We start from the raw sequence: 25298 nt of genomic DNA, 5'->3' as shown, positions 1-25298 counted from the left end.
GGTCGCAAATCAGCATTCCCACGCATGTCCATACGAAAATGCACCCATTTAAACGTCGCATCACAGTAACATTTACACACAAGTTATAAGTGTAAACAATTAGTCAAAGTGATATCTGTGCTAACCTGAAATAAAGTGACCACTCAATTCCTGCGTGCAGGCCAAATAAACAGATTTTCCAAGTGTGCTGACTTGGGAGTGAATGGAAAATACATGTCCCAAGCCATTGCAAGTGCTTCAGGGCAATATCTCCAGCATACATCCCTCCCCCGAAGTCGCTTCCGAAGAATCAAAACACACCATTAGACCCGTTGCATTGAAAAGTCATACATAAAGAAAAAGTACTGCCTCAGACAAAAATGCATAAAAACCGCATTTGACAATATTCTAGCAATCACAATACGAATATATAATAACACAGCCAGCTCATCCCTTCAAAATAGGCTGTTGTGTGTGTTGATTGTGCAGAATGAGACCCCACCCAAACATGGCAGCAGTACCGTCTAATAGATGTAACAGGGAGTGCAGGATAAGCATTAAATCCGACAACTACAGTTTCAGTGCCCCCTAAACCGCTATTGGCCCACTTTCCACAGACCCGTATAGCTGTGTCGAACAGATGGCTTAATAAACTGTCATATTTTGATGTAAGTAGGGAGACTAGTCGCTAATAGACAACAATACATATATGAAACAGATTGCATTTCTTGCATTTTACAGCATCTGCCCAGAGTAGTGGTAAAGCACGCATGCTCCATTTTAGTCCTCAGGCAGTTCCGTTCGGACTCACAGGGGATGAATAACACGTCCCACAGTACAAAGCCGGCTGACATTCCACAGGCGGTGTGCTCAGGTGACAATGTACCCGATTTCAGGAGCCGTGTAAATGGAGAAGGATCACACAGCTCCATCACCCGCGCATCACGTCGCTGGCACCAGGACGAACAGAATTACAGTACGTTCCTGAGAAGGAAGTGCCAACCCACAGACCCCTCCCAGAAAGCCAAAGCAGAATAAAAGTACTTTGGAGCGCAATCCTACACCGGGGAACAAACAAAGCCATACTCTCCAACAGATCCAACTCACGGCAAACGCCCCATTTCATACGGCGGCGTCATCATCCAGAAGCATCCCAGTCACAAGACCTAGTCAGCTGTTTAGGCCAAAGAAGTTTCCTTTTCTCAGATGAAGCATCTTTTCAGTGAAACTGCTCGAGCATAAAGATTCCAAGGCAAAAATACGTTAACCGAACCAAATAACCAGCGTCATTTTATTACATGCCACAAAGATTAAAGTTACAAAAATAACAATAAATAAGAACTTGAAAAAATGGGAAGGTGAAAAAGAAAAAAACAGGAATCAATCCGCAATAGAGTCACGCATTTTCCGAATACCTTCAAGCCAAGAGAGTGCCTCATCAGGGTTGGATATGGTTTTATCCCCCTCTGGAAGCACTAAAGTGAGCACATTGAACTTATTCAAAAAAACATTCAATTGGAGTGTTCTTGCCAAGTCTTTCATTCCTCTAAAGGACTTCCTGACATCCACAAACTCTGTTGGGTAATCAGGATAGGTATATATGGGCTTAGCTTTGAAGGAGACAGGTCATTTGTTCCTAGATGCATTTAGTAAGGATTCTCTATTCCTTGAAAGAGAGAAAAATATCAATATGTGCCTTGGTCTAGAGCCAGGAGCTCTACCAACCCGATATGCATTCCCTGATGGTATCCAAGCCATAACAGTCCTTAAAGATCTGCAACACCAGTGAAAGCACTCTCTCAGCTTTAGGATCAGCATGCTTCAAAACACCAACCAATCTGATATTCCTCTCCCTCATCTTCAAGTAGAATTCCAAGCGTTTGCCTTTCTCACTCTGTATATCAGTTTTCAAGTTTTTGTAGGCTCTGCAGCTTCCTGCCATTTCAGACCCCATATCAGTTGTTTTATTTCCAAATCAGATACCCTTGTGTCCAGATGGGCAACTGTAGATTTCAGCTCTGACATGGTTGTCTTGACTTCTGTCATGTCCAAAGCTACTTGTCTCATCAGCTTGTATAGATTCTGTATGCTAGGATTCTCTTCATCTATTTCCAAAAGTTGTTTTTGTTTCTTAGATGAATGATTTTCAGGTTCCTGAATCTTCTTCTTGGAATTCATATTCATACTAGTTTGAAATAGCTTCAGGGAGGAGGCCAGGAGAAGCAAGTTCAAGCTGCTTCCACCTTGACCAACATATCCGTAGTGTAGTGGTTATCACGTTCGCCTAACATTGAAGCAGTTCTTGGTGTGTCCTGCTCGGGGAATACCGAGATGCCATTTGTTTACCCAAAAATGCAAAATCTTCTAAATTGTAGGAAAGGGTGGGTGGTGCCTTGGTGGTCCCTCACCTTGGGGTGAATCAGTCTGAGTGTTGCACTTGCCCGCTTGCTCTGCTGTTCTAATCGTTCCCTTCCACCATTCATGCCTGTCCACACAATCTTCACACCAAGCCCCGTCATCAAAGTGGGCTTTGCATTTGTTCTGTGTATCTTGTAGTCAGGATCCTGTCAGGAGTATATGTGCTTGACTAGGTAAAGCCGGTTATCCCAGGCTCCTTGCACTCCATGACAGTATCCGCTACCTCTTCTTTGTCAGCATCAGCAAGTTGCTGTGGTTGTCTGTATTGGTAGAGCTTTACCAAAGCTCCACTAATACATACAACTACATTTAGGGCATTCCTGCCAGAAATGGTGTCTGGACCTTTCAATTTTTCCAGTTTAAGGGGCATCAAACCTCTCTGGGTGGATGGGGCAGCAACTGCTCCCATCTTGCCAGTTATCTGTCTCATAATACAGCAATATATTACTTTATATATTTCTTTAATTCTAGTGCTTAAAATGTGGGCTCTACAGTGCTTGCTTTAGAACCTGTGTGTGCTAGAGGACTTCCGGCTGTGACTTCATTTCGGTATACAGAAGTGTTAACACCCTTTGCCTTTTAACAATAGTTCCTCCACATCAGACACTTGCTGAAAAAAAAACTAGTTATAGCTTTTCAGTTGGCATTTAACGTTTCAGCTCCCTACTGGCTGACCGGCTCGTGATAATCAGTGACTCTTAGCCCCTGGCTGTATTTCTTTGTCTCCATTATAATGTATGCACCCCACGTGGGGATCAGATTGTTTTCCCCTCTAAGCAAGGGGGGACCCACCCGTCATGTTGAAATGGACCCATACGCATCTTCAGCCGGGCCTGCTTCCCACTCTGCCTTTGTTGTAGTTTATTTCATCCTGCCCTGTATGTATTTTCGCTTTTTGGTCTCTTGCCATGAGCATCCTGGCTCTACTACCCTGTTACTCTCGCAATGGGCTGATTTCTCCTCCTCTCTCCTCTTTTCCACCTCTAAACTCCTTCAACATCCACCTTGACTCCTCAATCACAGCATCAACTCTCTTCTGTGACCTCTGTACCTCGCTCTCCCTCTCCATTCTCTCCTCTGGTTGTACACACTTGGCTGGACACACTCTCGATGCCATCATCCACACAGGCCTCCTGCTTTCCTCTCCACCCACCATCTCACTCTCCTGGTCAGACCATCCTCTCATTTAACCTTGGCCATCTCGGCCATCTGACTGCAGACTGTATCTGAGTGAATGAGGTTGACAGGGCTGGTAGAGGTGCACATCTACCAGCCCTGCTAACCTCGTTCAGGAACATCTGTACGATGAAACAAGTGTCAGCTGCTGCTTTTGCATCTAAATTCCTCCCCCCTCACCCCCACTGCAGACTCTACCTCTGGCCCCCATCTCAGCAACCTCCATCTTTCCATCACTAACACTCTTGACATTCTTGCCCAGTCATGAGGATCCGCCTGAAACAAGCCTGTAAGCATTACACCAGGTACGACTCTGAAGTTGCAGCCCTGAAACGCAAGTGCAGAGCTGCTGAATGGAAGTAGCAGGCCTCAGGCTCACCCTCTGATAAACTGGCCTGTCTCCTGCTCCAAGGGCAATACAGACTCTCCATTCGCACCAAGAAAAGGGCCCACATCCAGGCTTGTGTCTCTGGTGCCTCCAACAACACAGCTGAACTCTTTAAAATCTGCAAGGAACTCGCCAACCCTCAACATCACCTCTTCCCTCCCATGCCCTCTGCAATGCACTGGCCACACACTTCACTGCAAAAACTCAGGACATCCTGAGCACCCTAGCCTCTTGTTCCCACACTCCTTCCTCCACCCTCCTGTCACATGGAGTCCCATCCCTCCTCTGGCTTTCCTATTAAATCTGATGAGGTCACTGTAGTCATCCGCTCTATGAAGTTCTCCTCCAAACATGTCTCCCCCTGTTCTTCCTGAACTATTAAGGACAATATTGCCTCTCTTGCCCCTGAACTTGCTGAATTCTGCAATCACTGTTTTCCTACTGAAACTTTCCCATCTCCTCTCAAGCCCTCTCCTATGCACCTCCTCCTGAAAAAACCCTTCTGCAGACCTGTCCTGTCCTGCTAACTACCACCCCATCTCTTTCACCCCATTTCTTGGGAAACTGCTGGGAAAGCTGGTCTTCACCCAATTGACAGAGCATACAGAGCATATTTATTGCCTTTGTGACCATCAATCTAGAGTCCAAGCATCTAGAGGCATGGAAACTGCTCTTCTGAACACCTGTGAAGAATTGCTTGCATCTCTTGACTCTAAATCTCCTGCTGTTCTCATTCTACTTGATCTCTCCTCAGCATTTGACATGGTCAACCACTCCATCCTCATGAAAGGGCTGCACAATACCTTAGCGGGAACTGTACTGGCCGACCTCTTTCCTCAATGACCTTCCCTCCCAGTTTATCCTGTCCTCCCACCTCTATATCCATGTGTTATGTCCCACAGGGCCCCAACCTTTCTCCCTGGCTCTTTCACATCTATCTTGCCCTGTTTGCAGACCTAACTTCCACCTACTCCCAAACTTCCAGTGTCATGAAGATGACACACTACTGTTCTTCAAAGTTCACTCTGATCCTCTTCTTACCTCCTCCATCATTCCTGCCTGGATATCTGCCATCCAGTCCCGGTGTGCCTCCAATGATCTCTGCCTCAATGCCAGCATGACTGAGATCCTTCCCATTGGAACTCCTGCTCCGTCTTTCTTCCCCTCACTCTGATCACATGCAATGGGTTCTCCCCCCTTCTCCTTCATCTGAAGCCAAAAACATTGAAGTTATCTTTGAATCCTCTCTTTTCCTCCTCCCTCACATCCAGGACCTTACCAAGAAGGCCCACTTTCAACCCTACATCCTCAAAGGAATCCTTACTTTCCTCACATTTTCCCAGAAGCACAATTTCTCTCTAGGCTTTACCGCTGCAAATGCTTCTTCCTTAAACTACCCTCTTCCTCTCGACATCCCCTCCAACTAATCCAGAATAGGGCTGCAAGACTTATCCTTGGCCTCAAGCCATGGGACCCCATTTCTCGAGCTGTAAAAACTGTCCACTGGCTCACGGTTGCTGCAAGGAACAAATTTAAATCCCTTTGCATCATCCATAAGGCTGTCAAGGCCTCGGACCACACTATCTACAACTGGCTCTCACTAAGGACACTCCCTCCAGATTTTTACCCTCTACCGGAACCAACTTTCTGCATGTTCAGCGATTCGCTAAACAGCGAGCTTTTGGACAATCTCTTTCCTCAACTGGCTCCCTCCTTTGGAGCAGCCTCCCCCTTCACCTATGTCTGGAGTTGGATCTCCTCAAATTGCAGAAGCTGCTGAAGGCTTGTCTTTTCACCTCCTCCCTCCTTGGCTAAAACCCACAATCACTGAGATTGGCGATTGGGGCCCTTATGTGTCGGCCAGATCCTGTCATCCCACCCCCAATTGTCTTCAGCCTTCGCCGACACCCAGCACTTGCCTTAGGCACCCACTGGCCTGTGCTATCACAAGCCTGCACTTATTTACTGGCAGTTGTCCACTCCCACCAGGTGTTCTCCACCAGTCACTTAACAGTTTGCAACTTACTTCCCAGTATTTCCCTCCCAGTCATTCCTAGCACTTATCACCCCCTCCCTCACCCATCTCTCTCTGCATTTGCACACTCTGAATTCTCACAAGGCCTAGTAGGATCGGCCCTCTCTTTCATTGTTATATTTGTTTGTTTGTTTATTTATTTGTAGGGCGCCCAAACCCTTAGGTAGCTGGGCACACAGAGTACCAAGATTATTTCTAGCTTAGTTACAGTTACATTTGTTATAGATGAAGCATATACATATATATATATTCAGTAAAAAAACTTTGTTAAAGGGATGTTATGGTTAAGTTGCGCTACCAAAAACCTATGAAATTCAGAAAAAAAAACTTTGTTAAAGGGACGTTATGGATCCAAGTAAAACCGAAAAACCCCTGAAATTTGCCAGTTGTGGTAAGCTAAGAAACCATAACTCGCGCCACCACCGTGCACTGCTAAGACTAACACCCTGGACATCAAAGATGACATCACAAATGTCATTGATGACATCACTGATGACATCACATGCCTGGCTCCCCCTTTTCCTTTACTGACATAACTAGGCCACATGGTTTTCTTCAGTAACTATACCTGTCCGTACTGTTTGAAGGCAAGTTGAAACTGTTCTAAGAACACACACAGTGTCCGGGATGTCCGTAATCAAATGAAAATGGAGGTGTCCTAAGGACACTATACCTGTCCGTACTGTTCGCAGGCAAGTTAAAACTGTTCTAAGAACACATGCGGTGTCCGTAACTGTTTGTCTCACTTGTGTCACACTTCTTATTCATTTCAGGACCCGAACACTGTCCACAGAATATCTACGCACATGCGCACCACACCCATAAATCCTACGAACATCGCACCTGTCCGTAACTATTCTTCTCACTTGTGTCGCAGTTTTAATTAGTTTCAGGACCCGAACACTGTCTGTAGAACATCCGCACACATGCACAAGACCGTTCCCGTGCATTTGGTGTCCTGCGGACACCCGTTCCCTTCACGGACATGTTCACGACACCATCATGTGACCACACCCACGCTGAGTATGTTTCCTGAATTGTAGACACTGTCCGGGTCCCCAAACATTTTAAAAGTACCTTTTCAGTCAATCCACAGTATTTTATAGTAAAGATTCACCATAGCACATGTCCCAGACAATGACCCTGACTTTCTACATTCTTTTTGGAACTTTTGTGTCTTTTTGGGGTGTTCGATCTGTCCACAGACAGCGCGGGTGTCCGCGGACCGCACATGCACCCCTATAAAAGGCCACACCCCAGACCTCATCTTCATTCTGTCTTTCTACTATTGAAGATTGACCTGCTTTTGCTGCCTTTCCTGTTGCATCTTGAAACCAGATTGCATCCATGGCTGCTGTACTTCAACCTGGTGCTACATCTGCCTCAGCACCACCCCACCCCCTCCACCACCACCACGTCCCCAAGGGCCTGAAGAGAGGAACAGGCGTGAGGATGTAGAGGATGATGAAGAGGCTGACGAGGATGAGGTAGTGGAAGTCCCTACTACCATCACTTGCCGTGAGTCTTGGGTGTGGCGGTTATTTACAGTTCATGGTAACGTACCCAAGGCGAGTTCAAACAAGGTCACCTGCAACCAGTGCAAAATGGTGCTGAGTCACAGGAGGCTTGGTTCGTACAGCTTTGGTATGACAACTATGAAGCGACACCTAAGGTCGTTCCACGTGGGGCTGTTTGCAAGGTTGTACCTTGTGAGGAGTGTATTAGGTTGAGTTCCTCTACATCCTCCGTTTCCACTCCTCTCACCACAAGAGACACTCCTGTGGGAGAGTGTATCCTTCCAGCCGCCTCACAGGCCATTCACAATGCTGATGACCCTTACCTTTCGAGGGTCACAGTTTTGTGTATGTACTGCGATGCAGTATTCTGCAGGTGGGAGAGACTTCGAAGTGCTTTCGAGACTACGGTCTCAGAGCACGAGAAGAGCTGCCAACTACCTAAGTAAGGCCCACCATACATCTTCCTCTCTCCACGTGCCCTTTCTTATCCCCGTAGTTGGTGCCCCCCCTTGCCCTCCTTTCTCCTCCTCTCCTAGTGTGTCGTGTGTAAAAAAACAAAAAAAAATATAAAACAACAAAAATCCAAACCAAAAAAAGGCTCTTTTCAGAGCCGCCTTTCACAGTCTAAAAATAGAAGTGACAAATAAATGGAGCAGGGCCCTGGGCATTTTATTTTTTTAGAAGTCTGCGGACATTTCGCCAACATCAAAATCATTGCACTTTTCTCTGGGAGGAAGTGGTGGCTCTGAAAAGAACCTTTTGGTGGTGTTTTTTTGTGTTTGAAAAACTTGAAATAGTCAACACCTACTGCAAAATTGGAAGGCTGTAATTCCACAAAAGGATGCAATGCAAAAATCTGATTACCAGCATAAGTAAGATGAACTCCATCTCTGCGAAAAATGTATGTGCTACAAAATATAATATTTTAATTGTGGAAAGAGGACATGCCAACATCTCTTAGAAAGGCACAAACAGCCTTATTAACATTCCGCCTTGCTTTCTCTATTTGTGGACCAAATGAAGAAGAACGCAGCCACATTTGTCTCTGTGCAATACGAGAAAATATTGCTTGGGTATTTGAAAACATGTCCATGACCTTCCCTAGTCCTTCTTTCATCGCAAATTGCATAGAAATTCCTGACACATGTCCTAAACTGTTCCCTCCACAATGAATTATAATTATGTCTGGATGAAGCTCTGTCTCAAAACTAGCACAGAGAGGTACCAAGTCCATCCACTTCATTCCATGCACTCCATGCCAGTGCATTTCCACATGAGGGAATCCAAGATCTGCAGCTACTCAACAACGTTGTACATGCACCTCCAACCAATGTATCCATGAGTCTCCCAAAATCAAGACAATCTGTTTTCTTAAACACATAGCCATAGCTAAGTGTTCTTCTCTCAGGAAGAAGACTTTTCTGACAAACTCTCTCCTTACACAGCACACCCACTAAACTTTGCTGACCAATCAATTGCTCTGCTCTGCTCATTCTGTTTTGCATGCCTCTCCACCCCAAAATCCCTGTCTGTAATATGCGGTGTCCGCGGACTACCGCCATGTCCGCAGACATATCGTAACTTGGAAAGCACTTCTACCATTTCCACTTCACTCTCTGTGCCATTCCCTGATTGGATACAGCTAACCAGTCACACAACCATCCATCAATCACATCCAAGACCTCTACATCTAACTCCATCATCAGAGTTCAGATATTCAAATGTAATTTAGATCACTCTGAGTGCAAGCCTCATATCATTGGAAAGCACCTACTACAAAAACTACTGTACAAGTCTCTAAGATTTCTACTTGCAGCTGCATGCATATCCACATGCATGAATGCAAACTACAGGTATGCATATTTTCTGCACAGTACATGTACAACTCTTAAAAACAAATATAAACAGAGTAACTGCCACTAAACCTGTATAGCCTATAAAAAAATGAACTTATTGTAATTTTTCCATCTGCTATAATCAACTGTCACTTCCAAACCTGTCTGCTATCTAATTATTTTTTTTTTACACACACACCTATCTAAAGAAATATAATATTAGAAGATGAAAGAAATAACAATATAATTGTGGAAAAACACTTAGTAGTGTATGATAAAATTACACACAGCCAGTAAAATTTCATGCATCTTCATACACTCACACACATAGACACTTTCATTGAACTGCCATCACCTGCAATAACACCACTACCTGTAAATAAAATCCTTCTACTTTATTACCCACAGCTTCACAAATACATATATTCCATGCTTTTCTATACAGTTTCTGCCATTTACCTAATAAAAATTGCAAAATAAATATAACATTATTTCTTCTTTCTCCTAACATTCTATAACACAGCTTTAAAACAGCAAGTGAATTTCATACACTTAATATTCTACTAATTTACAAAGCATGTTGAACGAACATAATATAAATAAAATATAAATATTGCACATAGTCAAATGAAACTGTATGTATACACTGGGCCTCATTACGACCCTGGCGAACGGGTTAAACAGCGCCGTAAAAGGCTGCGGCGCCGTTCAACCCATTCCGCCACATTACGAGTTCCCCTCGCGGGACAGGTTAAGCACGCCTGGGAAAACCAGGCATGCATACCGGGTCCCGCGAGGGGAAGAGGGAGCAAACAACGGGCCATCTCGTAATGGCCCGTTGTATACTCCCTCTCCCATTCCCATTCAGCCCTATGGGGGCTGAAATGGGAATGGGGATGAACCGTGTCCGTGTCCTCGAGTGAGGAATTACCGGGCCATCCGAACTCGGAATGGTCCGGTAAGTCCTCATTCCGAGGACACGGATGCGGTTTTGCCGGCAGCCATGCTGCAAATTGCGGCATGGCTACCGGCATAACTTGTAATGAGGGCCACTGTGTACTACAAAGACATAAACATGAATCACTCAATTAACATCACTGCTATAAACACACAAAATTACTGACTTCTTTCTTTTACAATTGCAGTGAAGACCACTCTGCTGGAAAACAGCCACATCTGAACTACAAACACCAACTACAAAGAAACATGCTCATTCCACAAAAAAAGTACAATACTACCTTAGTTTCTCTGCCTAGTCTTTAAATCTCTCCACAATCTTGCTCCCCTTATGTCTCCTCTCTCCTCTCTTTCTACACTCCCTCCCACTCCCTTCACTCTGCTGACCACGTTCTTCTCACTGTTCCTCCTTCCCCTTGTGCCACATCCCATTTCCGCTCCTTCCATCTCCTAGCCCCCCTGCACTGGAACTCCTTACCTCTCTCACTCTGCTCTAGTTCTACCTTTTCCTCATTCTACACTTTCCTCAAATCTCTCCTTCTCCATTCCCCGCCATGAAACCTCTCCCACCTTCTTCCACCTCCGCCTTGCCTTATCTCCTTAAACATTTCCCTCCCCCATTCTCACCTTTAACCCCATCCGTTTCCCTCCTCCTCCCCACCCTTCCCTCTCTCTCACTTCTACTGAACTATTCCCCTTCTCCCTGTCAGTTTAATTGCTCTACTTACTGTTTTCTTTGTCTGATTCTCAATTTTAAATTGCTTCCACTGTTACTGTTATAATGTTAATTGTTATATGTATCCTTTTGTTATTAAAATGTATTACTCAAACACACTGTGTGGGGGATTCATGTAATTTGTGCACCAAAAAAACGAAGATTTGTGTGCCATTCTGTCCACAAATCACCATTTATTAAACAGGGATTAGCACGCAGAATGGCACACAAATCCCTGTTTTTCAGAGCACAAATAACATAACTCAGCCCCTAGAATATTAGTATTACAAAACAAAGAATTGTTTTAATTTTATACAATTTGATTTACTATTAGTGCTTGTCCTCACCATTAGCTCACTTTCTACTGTCATCTAAACCGCAGTATAGTAACACACAAATAGAAGAATAGCCTTCCCAACTAATTGGAGCTGCCCAATGCACAAGCACACACCACCAGATACATCTTTACCATCATACTCAGACACTCATGCATACAGCACACATACATTGCACAAAAGCTTAACCCATACCTTCTATCTTTTTGTTTCAACAGACCCCACAGAATGCCTACCAGAAAGCAAGTCCATAGAAAGCAATGCAGAAATAGAGCAATGGAAAATAAAAATGTCCAAAATAAGCATCCATCTCTAGCAGAGTTTGTACAAAAAGTTCAAACAAAACAGCTAATTCTGTCATTTAGCAAAACAAAACAATCTTCCAGTACAGAAACTTTGCCTGCTCTATCAAAATGTAAAACAAAACAGAACATGATTAACAGAAATATAGCTACCACTACTGCTAAAACTGCTCCTATAAATCTTGATATAGTAGGAAGTAACCCTACCAAAAAAAGTATATAAGCAAAAATGTTCCGCCACAGAGTCCTTCAGAATCTTATAAAAACAGGAGACAAATCATGCACAACCCTTAAAAACTACCATAGAAAATTAATCTTAGAAGCTTTGATAGACAGTAAAATCCTTCTCAAAACAAAGTTATTTATTTTAGGGTTAAACAGAATGAAACCACTAACAAAACTAAGTACAATGATTTTAAAAACAAACATAGAAACTGAGCAAATTGCACAGTGCACTAGTTTGTAATGTACAAATATGAGGGTGGAAATGAATAAAGAATGTCTGTTATTCAATGTTATAAGACCTTACAAACAACCAATACTAACATGATCTTTTCTTTTATCACAGAAATTAACAACAAATATATGTACTCCAGTTACGAAACTAAACAGTAAGTATATTACAATAAGTACAACTCATACATACTGCTCCATAACACAACCATTGAGGCAAACAGTGCATATAACTTCGGTCTTGGGTGCATGGGTACAACAGGTATCTAACTGCCTAAGATTCTATAACAACCAAACAGATAAATGAATACCACTAAATTTTAACAAAAAATAAACAGTTAGAATACGCCAACAGGTATCTAACTGCCCCAAGATTTTGCAACAACAAAATAGATAAATCAATACCACTAAATTATAACAATAAATATACCAGAAAGTAAGCCCGTAGAAAGTAATGCAGAAATAGAGCAAATGAAAATAAAAATGTCCAAAATAAGCATCCATCTCTAGCAGAGTTTGTACAAAAGGTTAATAAAAACAGCTAATAGTCATTTAGCAAAACAAAACAATCTTCCAGTACAGAAACTGTGCCTCCTCTATCAAAATGTAAAAGAAATCAGAAAATGATTAACAGAAATGCAACTACCACTACTGGTAAAACTGCTCCTATAAATCTTGATATAGTAGGAAGTAACCATACTAAAAAAAGTATATAAGCAAAAATGTTCCGCCACAGAGTCCTTCAGAATCTTATAAAAACAGGAGACAAGTCATGCACAACCAAACAGATAAATGAATACCACTAAACTATAACAAGGAATAAACAGTTAGAATACACCAACAGGTATCTAACTGCCCCAAGATTTTGCAACAACCAAATAGATAAATCAATACCACTAAATTATAACAAAAATTAGACAGTTAGAATACGCCAACAGGTATCAAACTGCTCCAAAAATGTGCAACAAGCCAACAGATAGAACATTAGCTAGAAACAACAAGTGAACTCTGAACACAAACAGACTGTAGCTTAAAAAAAAAAGGTTTTATTTAATCCGACATGGATTTCTTTTTTTCACAGACCCAATGATTTGAAAAACAAACACAGAAACTGAGCAAATTGCACAGTGCACTGGTTTGTTATGTACAAATATGAGGGTGGAAATGAATAAAGAATGTCTATAAGTCCTTACAAACTGCCAATACTAACATGATCTTTTCTTTTATCACAGAAATTGACAAAGAATATATGTACTCCATTTACCAAACCAAACAGTAAGTATATTACAATAAGTACAACTCATACATACTGCTCCATAACACAACCATTGAGGCAAACAGTGCATATAACTTCGGTCTTGGGTGCATGGGTACAACAGGTATCTAACTGCCTAAGATTCTATAACAACCAAACAGATAAATGAATACCACTAAATTTTAACAAAAAATAAACAGTTAGAATACGCCAACAGGTATCTAACTGCCCCAAGATTTTGCAACAACCAAATAGATAAATCAATACCACTAAATTATAACAAAAAATATACCAGAAAGCAAGTCCGTAGAAAGCAACGCAGAAATAGAGCAAATGAAAATAAAAATGTCCAAAATAAGCATCCATCTCTAGCAGAGTTTGTACAAAAGTAAAAGAAATCAGAAAATGATTGCACCCAAGACTCTAGGCCCTGGCCACAACCACCGCAGCATATCACACCCATAGATCACACCCATAGAATCAAACATGTTAACTATGTCATATGGGCAATGTTTATGTCCTGCGGACACCATGGTTGTTTTTAGAACAGTTTCAACTTGCCTGCAAACAGTACGGACAGGTATAGTGTCCTTAGGACACCTCCATTTTTGTTTAATTACAGACATCCCGGACACCGTGTGTGTTCTTAGAAAGGTTTCAGATTGCCTGCGAACAGTACGGACAGGTATAGTGTCCTTAGGACACCTCTATTTTCATTTGATTACGGACATCCCGGACACTGTGTGTGTGTTCTTAGAACAGGTTCAACTTGCCTGCGAACAGTACGGACAGGTATAGTGTCCTTAGGACACCTCCATTTTCGTTTGATTACGGACATCAAGGACAGCATGGCTGTCCGCGGACAAAACAAACACAACAGGGGTGCCTGCCACCTAAATAGATACAATATTTGACCCATCTCTTACTTCCCCACCCTCCCCAAACAGTCTTACACGCCAGCACACTTACCAACATTGTTTTTCTCCACCATTTGTCACCGCACTGTTCGCGGATGTCCGCATATACAAGATGGCGGGCATTCCCAAAAATCTGACGCACTCCACGCTCTTCACCATCCAATCAGCGGACGCGTCGTATGTCTGCGGACATGACACAAGCCGATTAGCCAATCAGGACACTGTCTGCGGAGCAAACAGGGAAATGTATTTATTTATTTATTTATTTATTTATTTATTTGCATTTATAAAGCGCACAAAGCTGCCCAGAGGAATTGTGGCTCTGTTACAGCAGGCTTAAACTTATAATTAACATAGGTAGGATGATTAGGTTGCAATAAAAATAACATGGTTACATACTTTGAATGCAGTATTGCAAGACAGGAATGGCAGGTTGTAGGAAGCAGCACGGGTCAAATATTATGCTTTGCTTTGGTTACAGTGCAATGACATAACTGTGCAGGCTGGTTATAAACTTTAGCAGAACAGTAGAGTTTTTAAGTTTTTGCAGAAGGCGGTATATGATTTTTCATTTCTTAGTGAGGTTGGCAGGGCATTCCAATTTTTGGGTACAAGCTGCTGGAAGCTAGACCCTCCGGCTTTAGTTCTTTTGAATGTAGGTACAAAAATGTGGTTGGCGCGATGGGCTCTGGTGGGTCTTTTGGAGGAGTTGAGGGTGATTCTTTCAGAGAGGTAGGGAGGAGCGTCTAAAGAAAGGCATCTGTGTGTGATGGCCATGGCTTTAAAGAGTATATGTTCCTTTATCGGTAGCCAATGGGCATCTTTCCTTGCTTGTGAGATGTGTTCCCTTCTGGGTATGGTCAGCGCTGCCCGAAGCGCATTGTTCTGTGTGATTTGGATTGTTGACAGAGGTGCCTAGGAATAGGGCATTACAGTAGTCCAGTTTAGTACCTACTGTGGCTCTGGATAGGCAGTTTTTGGTGGAAATAAAGGGCTTGACTGCGTTGATCACCTTGGTGGTGAGTGCTGTGGAGGAGGCTATGGCGTTGACCTGGCAGTACATGGATAACGAGGCGTCTAAGTGGACACCTAAGGTTTTTACAATCCTGGAGACTGTGATGATGGAATTATCAATGTTGAAGGTTTTGTATTGCGGGGGGAGTTTATTAAGTGTTTCGCTGTTGCCTACTATGAGGATCTCAGTTTTGTCCCCATTTAGGCATAGGCCATTTGCAGCCATCCAGGTTTGGATAGCAGAGTAGATTTTAGTTAGGGCTGTTGCATCTTCTTCATATGTCGCAGTTAGTGGGAGTAGTACCTGCGTGTCGTCAGCATAGTTGGTGTACGCTATGTTGTGACTGTCGAGATCATTGACGAGAGGAAGGGTAAATATATTGTAGAATGTGGGCGTGGTGCAGGATCCCTGCGGAACGCCGCAGTGGATGATAGTAGGAGATGCCGAGGCTGTGTCGGAGGAGACCTTCATGAGTCTACCATTTAGAAATGAGGCCACCCAGGTGATGGCTTCTGGGGAGAAGTGGGCTTCATTTTTTAGGTGCATGCCTAAAATGTCAGGGTTGACGAGGTCAAAGGTGGCAGACAGATCCAGTAGGAGAAGAAGTGCCAGTTTGCCTTTGTCCATGATGTCCCCAAGTTGTATTTTTAGGTCGAGTAGGGCTGATTCTGTCCCATGACCTGGTCGGAAGCCTGACTGTCTTTTGCCTAGGATGTGGTTGGCTTCTAAATAGCCCTGGATTTGTGTGTAGCCAACTTTGTCCAGGATCTTGAGCAAGAATGGCACGGTGGTGATGGGCCTATAGTTATTAGCAATTTCTGGGTCGAGAGTAGGTTTTTTTACAAGGAGGCGTACCCAGGCTTCTTTTAGACTGTCTGGGACTGTATTGGCCTTGAAGGAGGCGTTGATGAAGGATTTGAGGAATGGGGCGAGTGTCTAAGTGCATTCTTTGATGAGGCTGGATGGGCAGAGGTCTCCTTTGCAATTGGATGGTTTGATCTTGTTCATTATCTCAATGACTTCCTGTTATGTTAGTTCCCTAAAAGTGAACAGGGTTATGGGTGCTTTGGTGGATGTGGGCACTGGGCTGGGGGTGGGCAGGTGGTCAGTGCTAGAGGAGGATTTGATGTGCAGGTTTGTGTGGTGCTCCTCATTTTTTTCTTGTAGGAGTTCAATCTTATTCAATAGGGCAGATTGTATAGCGTTACACCAGGATTGGTCTTTAACAATATCTAGAGATTTGGTAGCTGGTGTGGTGAGTTCTTTAAAGATGGCGAAGAGTTCTTTGGATTCAGAGTTTGCATTCGTGATTCTTTCATTGTAAGAGGCTGATTTGGCTGTAATTATCGCTTTTTTGTATTGAGATGTGATATTTTTGTAGGATGATAGAGTGGCCGGGGAGGGTAGTTTTTGACAAGTGTTCAACGCTTTCCTTTTCTGAGAGCGGAGCTCTTTGAGTTCTGAGGAGAACCAGGTGTTAGCATGTTTTACTGTTTTTGCTTTTTTGTTCTGTAGAGGAGCAATGGTATCTATAGCCGTGCTTATGGTATGTTTGTAGATATCTGCTAGCACTGATGGGTCGGAGGACTTGAGATCAGTTGTGAGGGCGCTGAGGTGTGGTGTGATCTTTTCTTTGGTAAGATTATTGCGCATCTAGCCAAGGCTGGTGGAGAAGGGTTGGGTTTTTTGGCCTTGGAAGCAGCAGGGATATAGAAGTGATGTGATGGTCTGACCAGGGAGTAGGGGTGATGGAGATAATGAGGCCGATTCATGGAATAATTAGCGCGGCGCAAGTGGGCAAAAACGTGCGAATCGCAGTGGAATAGCGAAAATCGCAGTGCAAGTGCGAAAATCGCACGAAAAGCAGCGCACATCGATTCATGGAAGTCTGTGCGCGAGAAAACCAGCGGATGTGCGATAAAAAAGTGCGCGGCGCACGTTGGCGCACAGGCCATCTAACAGCATGCGCCAGGTCACAGCGAAAATCGCACATAGCGCGGCGCACGCAACAAAGGTAGGCGGAACACGGGCGGAACACTCAGAATGGGGAACAACTTGCCAAAACGTGGGCGTCACGGGGGAAGTACAGAGCACAAGTGCGCGGAACGCCCACACGCTCGCTACAACACGTATTCATGGAATAGAATAGGGCAAAAAAGCGCACGCTCAAACCAGCGCACAGGCACAAATACGACCGCCACAAGAACGCAGGCGGTAGGGTCTCTGCGGCTGTAAGAAATGTGCGCCAAAAGGTGCGCCAACAAATAGCACCTATATACTGCCATGATGAATGTCCTATACTGTGGCCCTCCAGGACAAATGATGTGCAAAGGGGTACCCACAAACACGGACACCCGCGGACAAAAAATACGTGTGCGTGTATAGCGGGGTGCGCGGGAAGTCTCACACGCGATTTGGCCGGGTACGTGGATTTCAGGGGTGCGCGGGAAGTTCCACACGCGATTTCAGCAGGGTACGTGTATTATAGGGGTGCGCGGGAAGTTCCACACGCGATTTCATCAGGGTACGTTATTTCAGAGGTGCGCGGGAATTTCCACACGCGATTTCAGCAGGGTACGTGTATTTCAGGGGTGCGCGGGAAGTTCCACACGCGATTTCATCAGGGTACGTGTATTTCAGGGGTGCGCGGGAAGTTCCACACGCGATTGGCCCAGTGCGAGCAAGGTATGTGTATTTCAGGGGTGCGCGGGAAGTTCCACACGCGATTGGGCCAGTGCAAGCAGGGTACGTGTATTTCAGGGGTGCGCGGGAATTTCCACACGCGATTTCAGCAAGGTATGTGTATTTCAGGGGTGCGCGGGAAGTTCCACACATGATTTCAGCAGGGTATGTGTATTTCAGGGGTTCTGGGGAGTACCACACGTGAGTTGGCCGTGTGGGCCCTCCCAGGTGTACGCTCCACAACCTCCACGGACCCTGCAGGCAGCCCACACCACGGGGGACTACCCTGCACCCATGCTCATGTCCTGCAGGCAGCCCATCCACCATGGGCATGCCCCCCAGCCATCCCACATGTCACCTTGCACTACTGATCAACAATGCATGTCTACCACCACCCCCAACCCCCTGCCACCATGGGCATCCTCCACCAGGCCCCCACTCATGTCTCCCACCACCCCCACCCCCCAGCCACCAGGGGCAGCCTCCACCAGGCCCCCACTCATGTCTCCCACCCCCCCCGCCCCCCAGCAGTGCAGGGGCAGCCTCCACCAGGCCCCCACTCATGTCTACCACCACCCCCACCCCCCAGCATCCAGGGTCACCCTCCACCAGGCCCCCACTCATGTCTCCCACCCCCCCACCCCCCAGCAGTGCAGGGGCAGCCTCCACCAGGCCCCCACTCATGTCTCCCACCACCCCCAACCCTCAGCAGTGCAGGGGCAGCCTCCACCAGGCCCCCACTCATGTCTCCCACCACCCCCACCCCCCAGTCACCAGGGGCAGCCCCCACCAGGCCCCCACTCATGTCTCCTCCCACCCCCACCCCCCAGCCACCAGGGGCAGCCCCCACCAGGCCCCCACCCATGTCTCCCACCACCCCCACCCCCCAGCCACCAGGGGCAGCCTCCACCAGGCCCCCACTCATGTCCCCCTGCACCCCCACCCCCCAGCCACCAGGGGCAGACTCCACCAGGCCCCCACCCATGTCTCCCACCACCCCCACCCCCCAGCCACCAGGGGCAGCCTCCACCAGGCCCCCACCCATGTCTCCCACCACCCCCACCCCCCAGCAGTGCAGGGGCAGCCTCCACCAGGCCCCCACTCATGTCTCCCACCACCCCCACCCCCCCAGCCACCAGGGGTAGCCTCCACCAGGCCCCCACTCATGTCTCCCACTCCCCCCCACCCCCCAGCAGTGCAGGGGCAGCCTCCACCAGGCCCCCACTCATGTCTCCCACCACCCCCACCCCCCAGCCACCAGGGGCAGCCTCCACCAGGCCCCCACCCATGTCTCACACCACCCCCACCCCCCAGCAGTGCAGGGGCAGCCTCCACCAGGCCCCCACTCATGTCTCCCACCACCCCCACCCCCCAGCCACCAGGGGCAGCCTCCACCAGGCCCCCACTCATGTCTCCCACCCCCCAGCAGTGCAGGGGCAGCCTCCACCAGGCCCCCACTCATGTCTCCCACCACCCCCACCCCCCTGCCACCATGGGCAGCCTCCACCAGGCCCCCACTCATGTCTCCCACCCCCCCACCCCCCAACAGTGCAGGGGCAGCCTCCACCAGGCCCCCACTCATGTCTACCACCACCCCCACCCCCCAGCAGTGCAGGGGCAGCCTCCACCAGGCCACCACTCATGTCTCCCACCACCCCCACCCCCCAGCAGTGCAGGGGCAGCCTCCACCAGGCCCCCACTCATGTCTCCCACCACCCCCACCCCCCAGCCACCAGGGGCAGCCTCCACCAGGCCCCCACCCATGTCTCCCACCACCCCCACCCCCCAGCAGTGCAGGGGCAGCCTCCACCAGGCCCCCACTCATGTCTCCCACCACCCCCACCCCCCTGCCACCATGGGCAGCCCCCACCAGACCCCCACTCATGTCTCCCACCACCCCCACCCCCCAGCCACCAGGGGCAGCCCCCACCAGGCCCCCACCCATGTCTCCCACCACCCCCACCCCCCAGCCACCAGGGGCAGCCTCCACCAGGCCCCCACTCATGTCGCACACCACCCCCACCACCCAGCCACCAGGGGCAGCCTCCACCAGGCCCCCGCCCATGTCTCCCACCACCCCCACCCCCCAGCAGTGCAGGGGCAGCCTCCACCAGGCCCCCACTCATGTCTCCCACCACCCCCACCCCCCAGCCACCAGGGGCAGCCTCCACCAGGCCCCCACTCATGTCTCCCACCCCCTCCCACCCCCCAGCAGTGCAGGGGCAGCCTCCACCAGGCCCCCACTCATGTCTCCCACCACCCCCACCCCCCTGCCACCATGGGCAGCCTTCACCAGGCCCCCACTCATGTCTCCCACCCCCCTAGCCCCCAGCAGTGCAGGGGCAGCCTCCACCAGGCCCCCACTCATGTCTACCACCACCCCCACCCCCCAGCAGTGCAGGGGCAGCCTCCACCAGGCCCCCACTCATGTCTCCCACCACCCCCACCCCCCAGCCACCAGGGGCAGCCTCCACCAGGCCCCCACTCATGTCTAACCACCGCCCCACCCCCCAGCAGTGCAGGGGCAGCCTCCACCAGGCCCCCACTCATGTCTCCCACCACCCCCACCCCCCTGCCACCATGGGCAGCCTCCACCAGGCCCCCACTCATGTCTCCCACCCCCCTACCCCCCAGCAATGCAGGGGCAGCCTCCACCAGGCCCCCACTCATGTCTACCACCCCCCCATACCCCCCAGGAGTGCAGGGGCAGCCTCCACCAGGCCCCCACTCATGTCTCACACCACCCCCACCCCCCTGCTACCATGGGCAGCCCCCACCAGGCCCCCACCCATGTCTCCCACCACCCCCACCCCCCAGCAGTGCAGGGGCAGCCTCCACCAGGCCCCCACTCATGTCTCCCACCACCCCCACCCCCCTGCCACCATGGGCAGCCCCCACCAGGTCCTCACAATCCCCAATCATGTGCGTAATGGACAGCCTCCACAGCCAAAAAACCCTACCAAGTAACCCATTCACCCACATGGAAATGGAAATCACATGTTACACCCCCAATGTTCATTAAGGTAATGAACCCATGTCCGTCACACACAATGGTTGCAATTGAATGGGAAAACACACAACATGACATGCATGAAACCAATGAGATTATACCACACAGTGAAGTATGGAAACAAAATTGTATTGAAAAAAATAAAGAATGCTAAAGAAAGAAAACAAACTACAATGTGAATGAGAAAAAAAAACCTGCATGTCCGTATGAAAACACAAAATTGGAAATCAGAATCCAAAAAATATTTGGCCAAAGTCAAAATTAAAAAAATCTCCATGCACTATGTAAAAAACTACCAAGGGTCCATGAGCCCAACTGAACAAAGGAAACCTACTAAAAAACCTAACTAAAAATCAACTATATACAAAAAGTGGAGCAGTGTCCGTCGACTCCAAATCATAATAAGAAAGGAAGGAAACCTAAAACTAAAGAACTGTATAAAAAGGCGGCGGGCAAGTCCAGCGGCTCACTCCGTGGTGTCCCGGCCCAGGGCATCATCGAACTCCTGTTCGATGTCCCGGAGGCAGTCCAGTTCCATGGCCCGAGGGTCCGCAGGGACGACGCCGTGTCCTCCTCCAACCCCCTGCGGATTGCCTCGAGGCACTCGGCCCGCCTCAGGGCCCTCCGCATGGAGTTCTCCGCCCTGACCATTGTGAGCCGCGCCTCTTCCGCCCGCCACCGCTCCGCACCTATGGCGTGGCCCAACCGCTGCCACACGGAAGACACTCTCTGTCCTCGGTCCCCCTGCCCTCCGGCCGATGCCTGCCCCTCCGATGTCGAAAGCCCCGAGCCTTCATGTCTCCCACCATGTTGCTGCTGCTGCTGCTCTCCCTCTGCCCGTGCACTGCCTCCTGCTGCCTGCACATCCTCCGCCGGCTGGGGTGCACTTGTTGATGTGGCCACCCCTGCTGGACCTCCGACTCCCGACTGTGGCAGGGATGCCTCCTCCACCACCCTGGCCGCACCGTCAGAGGCAGCTCCACAGGGCACCCAGGTGACTGATGGGTGGGAAGATGGCACAGAGGACGACTGGCACGTAGGGGGTCCAGTTGAGGAGGTGGTCGGAGCAAGCCCCATCAGACAGAGGAACCTGGCCTGGGTGACCTGTCCCAGCAGGCTGACGTGGTCAACGAGTCATTCGAGATGACGTGCAGTCTCTCCATGAAAAGACTGCAGGTCACCTCGCATGGCCCGTTGACACAACGCCACACCAGCCAGGACAGGCTCAACCCGGACCTGGATGGCCACGTCCGCAGGCAGAGGAAGGCCAGTTGACGTCAGCTCATCCCCTGACTGAAAACAGGTCTGGACGTAGGCATCCCTGCTGGTGCAAGATGATGCAGGGACAGGATCGGGGACAGGATTGCACACAGGCACCTCCGCGGCCGCCTGTGCTGCCTCCTGTCCCTGGTCCTGCACTGCACCACTAGCACCAGTGGGATCCCCACCTCCAGACCCCGTCTCTGGTGCTTGCGCGGCCCCCTCCTCCACCAAACCCCCCACCAACCTGGATGACTCCGTGCCATCTTCCCCTGTTGGGCCCTGTGGGGTCCCAGCTGCCCCTTCTGCTGCCGAGGAGTCCAACTGCAACCTCCGCCTCTTGGACCTCCTCCCAGCAGCTGCGACCTGGGACGCGGCACCGGACTCCTCACTCCCCGACGAGATGACAACACGGGAGGGGAGCCGGGCCTTGCGTCTCCGGCTGGCGGTCGGATCCCCACCGCTGTGCTCCACAGCACTTTCTCCGCCCTCTTCATCAGTTGACGCTGCAGACAGGGAGAAACAAAATACAGGCTTCAGGGCACTGTACAATGGACACATACACGTATGACAGTTGCACATGAGTGGCATTGGCAAACCTCAGACATGTCATCACAATCCCCAACACACATGTCATTGCAACTGGCACACATGAGCCATACCACAGCCATATCGCAACTGCCACCACCATTGCTACACATACAACAGCATCAGCAGCCAAAGGGGAGCCAGACATCACATGCAACACAGGAAGTGCACCACACATGTACACACACCACCACACTTGCATGCATGTCTACACCTCTGCCAAGTGTCGCACTGTTCAGACGGGCATCCATGTCACATCTGCCAATCAGGCTTCCACATACCGCTGTCACATGCATCCATGTTGCATCACTGTTGCACCCTTGACAAATACACACACATGCACATGTACACAGTGCTCATACATGCAGCCGAAAACAACATACATGCCTGACATCACGGACATGTCTACTTACATACACATTCATCCAAACATGTGTGCACGCACAACTGCATTTGCCATGCAAGCCCACACACACAAGCACCATCCATGTCTCACACATTACAGCCCTCGCATGTGTCAGCCCCACGGCCCTGTACACCCCCACCCATACTCGACCCCATACAAACAGATGTGCAACCGGCACAATGCCGAATAATCACCACACGCACTGCTCGCAATCAGGATGCATGTACACTCACCGCTCGACTCCAGACGGGTCTGCTTCTCTAGGACCTGGACGTGGAGCGCTGGGGATATGCGTTCTAGGACCCCCATCTGTTCTTCCGACAAGTGGCCCCGGCGCCCCTTGGCATCCGCTGCCTTCAAGAGGCGCCGGGCCTTGTTCAGGGTCCTGGACCTGAAGTCCTCCCAGCGCTTCCTGACATGTTGTAAGTCCCGGACTGCCACCCCCTCCGCGTTGATGGCAGTCACGATGTCAGTCCAGATCCGAGTCCGTCCTTCCTTGTCGGCGTGGGAACTTCCGAAGAGGGCATCATACTGCCCCAGGACTTGCTCCACCAGGACACCAACTTCGGTGGCACTGAAGCTGATGCCCTTCTGCCTCTCTGGCCGGGGGTTGTCAGTGGTCACAGATGGTGTTTGCCCCGACATGACAACCCCAGAGGAAGGAGTGGGTTGGCAACTGGGTCCTGGGGATGGGCTGTGGAGCGATGGAATTCCAGTCGGGAGTCTTCGGTTCCAGCAGGGGTGGTCATAGCAACAGCACCCCTGGCTGATGTGCAGGCAGCAAATGGCAGTGCACGTGGGCAGCAGGCAGTCAGGCAGCAGCAGATGGCAGGTGGGAGCGTGCTCGGGGCTCTGGGGGGCAGTAGTTCGGCCTTCTGGGCAGGAGCGTGGTCTTCTGTGTGCTTACGCGTGGCCAGCTTGGTACGGAGTGATTTGGCACGTGAAAATCCTGCACGTCAGCGTGAAAACCGAGGAAAGGCCCTTAGCGCGTAAGCGCGTCAGCACGCATACGCGAATCTATTGGACCAAAGGCCCTCAGCGTGTAAGCGCGTCTGTGACGTGACCCACACGGGTGTTTCCCACACAGCACGTGATGACAGAGCAGACGTGGAAAGACTGCACGTCAGAGTCTCATCGCGTGTAATTGGACAAAAGTGCGCGTACACGCGATTGGCCTATGTACGTGTATATCAGGTGTGCGCGGACACTTACACACCCAAGTACGTCAGCGCACCTGTATCCCGGTGTGCGCGGCAATTTCCACACGCTATTGGACTGGGTACTGGATTTCAGGGGTGCGCGGGTCACACGCTCGCCTACAACACGCGCAACGCATTAATTTGCGCGCTAACAAAATAACAAGCTCAGACCCAGGATGAACATACCGTTCCTAGCAGCAGTGGGCGTGGCCTACCAAAGGAGGAGGAGGAGGATAGTCAGGGCCAGAATATTCACACTCAGAACCAGCCTTTTCGGGATGCCTGATGACCAGGTGCATGGGAGGTACAGGTTTCCACCACACATCATACTGGACCTGGTGAGTGAGTGGGAGGATGACCTCACATCACCCACCCTGTGCTCCCAAGCACTCAGCCCCCTGGAGAAGGTCCTCAATGTACTGCACTTCTTAGCCACTGGATCATTTTCAGCGGACAAGTGCCATTGTGGGTGGTGTATCACAGGCCACCCAGTCACGCTGCCTACACCAGGTCTTGAACATCATCACTGCACGCCCATCAGTCCACAGGCACATATACCTGCCCAGAACCCCTGCAGAAAGGCATGCTGCCGCCCTGGATTTTTACTCTGTGGCACGATTCCCCAAAGTGCTAGGTGCCATCGACTGCACCCATGTGGCTCTACGTCCCCCCAGGGCATCTGAGCACATCTATAGGAACCGCAAGCACTGGCATTCCATCAACGTGCAGGTAGTATGTAATGCCAAGGGAATCATCACCTCAGTATATGCCAACTATCCCGGGTCAACCCACGACAGCTTCATTTACCGAATGTCCACCCTAAGCCGGGACCTAGAAGCTGGCCGGCATGGCGATA

The sequence above is a fragment of the Ambystoma mexicanum genome, chromosome 3q (genome assembly GCF_040938575.1).
Source record: "Ambystoma mexicanum isolate Mex_15411 chromosome 3q, UKY_AmexF1_1, whole genome shotgun sequence".
NCBI classification, from domain to species: Eukaryota; Metazoa; Chordata; class Amphibia; order Caudata; family Ambystomatidae; genus Ambystoma; species Ambystoma mexicanum.
Note: the sequence above shows the minus strand (reverse complement) of the source record.